Below are 6000 nucleotides of genomic sequence, written 5' to 3' on the forward strand. Positions count from 1 at the left end.
CCTAACCCAGACGACGCTGGGCCAAACCCTCCCCTAACCCAGACGACGCTGGGCCAAACCCTCCCCTAACCCAGACGACGCTGGGCCAAACCCTCCCCTAACCCGGACGACGCTGGGCCAAACCCTCCCCTAACCCATACTACGCTGGGCCAAACCCTCCCCTAACCCATACTACGCTGGGCCAAACCCTCCCCTAACCCATACTACGCTGGGCCAAACCCTCCCCCAACCCGGACGACGCTGGGCCAAACCCTCCCCTAACCCGAACGACACTGGGCCAAACCCTCCCCTAACCCATACTACGCTGGGCCAAACCCTCCCCCAACCCGGACGACACTGGGCCAAACCCTCCCCTAACCCGAACGACGCTGGGCCAAACCCTCCCCTAACCCGGACGACACTGGGCCAAACCCTCCCCTAACCCAGACGACGCTGGGCCAAACCCTTCCCTAACCCGGACGACGCTGGGCCAAACCCTCCCCTAACCCGGACGACGCTGGGCCAAACCCTCCCCTAACCCGGACGACGCTGGGACAAACCCTCCCCTAACCCGGACGACACTGGGCCAAACCCTCCACTAACCCGGACGACATTGGGCCAAACCCTCCCCTAACCCAGACGACGCTGGGCCAAACCCTTCCCTAACCAGGACGACGCTGGGCCAAACCCTCCCCTAACCCGGACGACGCTGGGCCAAACCCTCCACTAACCCGGACGACACTGGGCCAAACCCTCCCCTAACCCGGACTACGCTGGGCCATTTGTGCGCCGCTTTATGGGACTCCCGATCACGACCGGTTGTGATATTTGGTTTCATTCAAGAGAAGTGTGATTTCTGACAGGAAGGACAGTGGTAATAGTGGTAATAAGAGGGGGCGGGACTAACATATGTCACTCACTTATAGTTTGGACTCCCGAGTGGCGCAGTGATCTAAGACACTGCATCTCAGTGCAAGAGGTGTCACTACAGTACCGGGTTCGAAACCCAGGCTGCATCAGATCCAGACGTGATTAGGAGTCCCGTAGGGCAACGCACAGTTGGCCCAGCGTTGTCCGGTTTTGGCCGGGGTAGGCCGTCATTGTAAATAAGAATTTGTTCTTAACTGACTTGCCTAGTTAAAACTTATTGCGGCTGAAATCCCATTAATGGGATCGATATGACAACGGCCAGTGAAAGTGCAGGGCGCAAAAGCACACCATGCGATTATGTTAAGTCAGCGCCTAGTCACAGAAAAACGCCATTTTTCCAGCCAAAGAGAGGAGTCAGACCAATAGAGATAAAATTAATCACTAACCTTTGATGATCTTCATCAGATGACACTCATAGGACTTCATGTTACACAATACATGTATGTTTTGTTCGATAAAGTTCATATTTATATCCAAAAATCTCAGTTTACATTGGCGCGTTATGTTCAGTAATGTTTTGCTTCCAAAACATCCGGTGATTTTGCAAAGAGCCACATCAATTTACAGAAATACTCATCATAAATATTGATAAAAGATACAAGTGTTATATAAGGAATTATAGATAAACTTCCCCTTAATGCAACCGCTGTGTCAGATTTCAAAAAAGCTTTACGGAAAAAGCACACCATGCAATAATTAAAGTACAGCGCTCAGACACAAAAACAAGCCATACAGATACCCGCCATGTTGTGGAGTCAACAGAAGTCAGAAATAGCATTATAAATATTCACTTACCTTTGATGATCTTCATCAGAATGCGCTCCCGCTACCTCCTTTTCGTTTGCGCGTTTAGTTCACAAATCCAGGTGCAGGCACTTAGTCCAGACGAAAAGTCAAAAAAGTTATATTACAGTCCGTAGAAACATGTTAAACGATGTATAGAATCAATCTTTAGGATGTTTTTAATCATAAATCTTCAATAATGTTTCAACCGGACAATTCCTTTGTCTTTAGAAATGAAAAGGATCGCAGCTACATGATTTAGCTCATGCATTCTGCCAGACCCCTTAGTCAAACAGCTCTTATTCGCTCCCCACTTCACAGTAGAAGCCTGAAACAAGGTTCTAAAGACTATTGACATCTAGTGGAAGCCTTAGGAAGTGCAATCGGACCAAATTTATACTGTATCTTGGATAGGCAAAGACTTGAAAACCTACAAACCTCAGATTTCCCACTTCCTGGTTGGAGTTTTTCTCAGGTTTTTGCCTGCCATATGAGTTCTGTTATACTCACAGACGTCATTCAAACAGTTTTAGAAACTTCAGAGTGTTTTCTATCGAAATCTACTAAGAATATGCATATCTTAGCTTCTGGGCCTGAGTAGCAGGCAGTTTACTCTGGGCACCTTATTCATTAAAAGCTACTCAATACTGCCCCCCAGCCATAAGAAGTTTTAAATAATGGTTTTAAAAAAATACATATAGATTTGTGATCTGATTGCGTATTTATTGTGGACACACGTCTTATTCAGGCAACTGGAAATAATCTGCCTACGGACTTTAATTGCCAATAATTGAGTCACGTGGGTTGACCATTGAAGATGGCACACTAGGCGCTAGTAGCGAAACCCAGACCAGAATTTGGGATAAAATACAGTCAGAATTATAAAACAAATAACTTGTTTATCGCAAACAACCTTTAAGTATACAGAGATGACAAAACCGAAATAGCAACAGAAAAGACAAACTCGTATTACGAAGAAAGGCGGGCCTGGCAGTTAGCATGGCGGCTAACGAAAACATCGACCTCACATCGGCCAACAGCTGTGGTGAGGATAAAAGCAGTTGAACCTACAACCTCCCTCTTGTCCACTAGGACAGATTTACAGAAACTGGTACGCCAGGACAGATTTACAGAAACGGGTACGCCAGGACAGATTTACAGAAACTGGTACGCCAGGACAGATTTACAGAAACTGGTACGCCAGGACAGATTTACAGAAACGGGTACGCCAGGACAGATTTACAGAAACTGGTACGCCAGGAGAGATTTACAGAAACTGGTACGCCAGGACAGATTTACAGAAACGGGTACGCCAGGACAGATTTACAGAAACTGGTACGCCAGGACAGATTTACAGAAACGGGTACGCCAGGACAGATTTACAGAAACTGGTACGCCAGGACAGATTTACAGAAACGGGTACGCCAGGACAGATTTGATTTTGAGTCAGGGGAAAAGACATGGAGGATGTTGGCTCATAGACTGAAGCAGATAGAGACCCGACAGTCCATTCCAGCCATGTGACGCTAACAGAACCAATCAATCTTTCAGACAATTCTATGCCACATTGTATGGGTCATAGAGTATAACAATTCTATGCCACATTGTATGGGTCAGAGAGTATAACAATTCTGTGCCACATTGTATGGGTCAGAGAGTATAGCAGGTGACAATGACTGTTCTTTAAGAGCTTTGACCTTCTCACTGTCAATATAGTGGATACAGTTGGTATGGACCTCCCAATGAGCTCTCAGTTAGAAATTGACAGCGTAATTATGTAAATGACCTCTGGGAAAAAGCCCTGCCGATGACGGCCTGGCTATTGAATTTAGATGAAGTACTAGAGTCTGAATCTGTGCCCTCCGTCCATGTGTGTCGAGCATCTCTCTCTCTCTCTCTCTCTCTCTCGCTCTCTCGCTCTCTCGCTCGCTCTCTCGCTCTCGCTCTCGCTCTCTCTCTCTCTCTCTCTCTCTCTCTCTCTCTCTCTCTCTCTCTCTCTCTCTCTCTCTCTCTCTCTCTCTCTCTCTCTCTCTCTCTCTCTCTCTCGCTCGCTCTCTCTCTCTCTCTCAATTCAATTCAATTCAATTCAAGGGGCTTTATTGGCATGGGAAACATGTGTTAACATTGCCAAAGCAAGTGAACTCGCGCTCTCTCTCTCTCTCGCTCTCTCTCTCTCTCTCTCTCTCTCTCTCTCTCTCTCTCTCTCTCTCTCTCTCTCTCTCTCTCTCTCTCTCCTCTCTCTGCTACCAAGGAACATTTAGAGGTGGGAAGTTTCCGACCATTAAGTCTGTGGAACAGCGACTGTAAGATGTTAACCAAGACCCTACACTTAGAGAGGGGGATCCCATCAGTAATTCATATAAACCAGGATGGGTTCATCCCAGGTCGTCTCTCCACCAATAACATGTGGAGGCTGTTTCATGTCCGAGGCTCACTCTCTCAAACCTCCAGTTGTAACAGCGTCCTTGGACTGAAGGACTCTGACAGGGCAGAGAGAACATAGCTGTTTCATACACTCACCAGGTTTGGCTTTGGTCCCGTTAGCTGGGTCAGGGTCTTATACAGTGTCCCTGTCTCGTCCCATTAGCTGGGTCAGGGTCTTATACAGTGTCCCTGTCTCGTCCCATTAGCTGGGTCAGGGTCTTATACAGTGTCCCTGTCTCGTCCCGTTAGCTGGGTCAGGGTCTTATACAGTGTCCCTGTCTCGTCCCATTAGCTGGGTCAGGGTCTTATACAGTGTCCCTGTCTCGTCCCGTTAGCTGGGTCAGGGTCTTATACAGTGTCCCTGTCTCGTCCCGTTAGCTGGGTCAGGGTCTTATACAGTGTCCCTGTCTCGTCCCGTTAGCTGGGTCAGGGTCTTATACAGTGTCCCTGTCTCGTCCCATTAGCTGGGTCAGGGTCTTATACAGTGTCCCTGTCTCGTCCCATTAGCTGGGTCAGGGTCTTATACAGTGTCCCTGTCTCGTCCCATTAGCTGGGTCAGGGTCTTATACAGTGTCCCTGTCTCGTCCCATTAGCTGGGTCAGGGTCTTATATAGTGTCCCTGTCTCGTCCCATTAGCTGGGTCAGGGTCTTATACAGTGTCCCTGTCTCGTCCCGTTAGCTGGGTCAGGGTCTTATACAGTGTCCCTGTCTCGTCCCATTAGCTGGGTCAGGGTCTTATACAGTGTCCCTGTCTCGTCCCATTAGCTGGGTCAGGGTCTTATACAGTGTCCCTGTCTCGTCCCGTTAGCTGGGTCAGGCTGTTATACAGTGTCCCTGTCTCGTCCCATTAGCTGGGTCAGGGTCTTATACAGTGTCCCTGTCTCGTCCCATTAGCTGGGTCAGGGTCTTATACAGTGTCCCTGTCTCGTCCCATTAGCTGGGTCAGGGTCTTATATAGTGTCCCTGTCTCGTCCCATTAGCTGGGTCAGGGTCTTATACAGTGTCCCTGTCTCGTCCCATTAGCTGGGTCAGGGTCTTATACAGTGTCCCTGTCTCGTCCCATTAGCTGGGTCAGGGTCTTATATAGTGTCCCTGTCTCGTCCCATTAGCTGGGTCAGGGTCTTATACAGTGTCCCTGTCTCGTCCCGTTAGCTGGGTCAGGGTCTTATACAGTGTCCCTGTCTCGTCCCATTAGCTGGGTCACGGTCTTATACAGTGTCCCTGTCTCGTCCCATTAGCTGGGTCAGGGTCTTATACAGTGTCCCTGTCTCGTCCCATTAGCTGGGTCAGGCTGTTATACAGTGTCCCTGTCTCGTCCCATTAGCTGGGTCAGGGTCTTACAGTGTCCCTGTCTCGTCCCATTAGCTGGGTCAGGGTCTTACAGTGTCCCTGTCTCGTCCCATTAGCTGGGTCAGGGTCTTATACAGTGTCCCTGTCTCGTCCCATTAGCTGGGTCAGGGTCTTATACAGTGTCCCTGTCTCGTCCCGTTAGCTGGGTCAGGGTCTTATACAGTGTCCCTGTCTCGTCCCATTAGCTGGGTCACGGTCTTATATAGTGTCCCTGTCTCGTCCCATTAGCTGGGTCAGGGTCTTATACAGTGTCCCTGTCTCGTCCCATTAGCTGGGTCAGGGTCTTATACAGTGTCCCTGTCTCGTCCCATTAGCTGGGTCAGGGTCTTATACAGTGTCCCTGTCTCGTCCCATTAGCTGGGTCAGGGTCTTATACAGTGTCCCTGTCTCGTCCCATTAGCTGGGTCAGGGTCTTATATAGTGTCCCTGTCTCGTCCCATTAGCTGGGTCAGGGTCTTATATAGTGTCCCTGTCTCGTCCCATTAGCTGGGTCACGGTCTTATACAGTGTCCCTGTCTCGTCCCATTAGCTGGG

Source organism: Salvelinus alpinus, chromosome 6, assembly GCF_045679555.1.
Source record: "Salvelinus alpinus chromosome 6, SLU_Salpinus.1, whole genome shotgun sequence".
Lineage (NCBI taxonomy): Eukaryota > Metazoa > Chordata > Actinopteri > Salmoniformes > Salmonidae > Salvelinus > Salvelinus alpinus.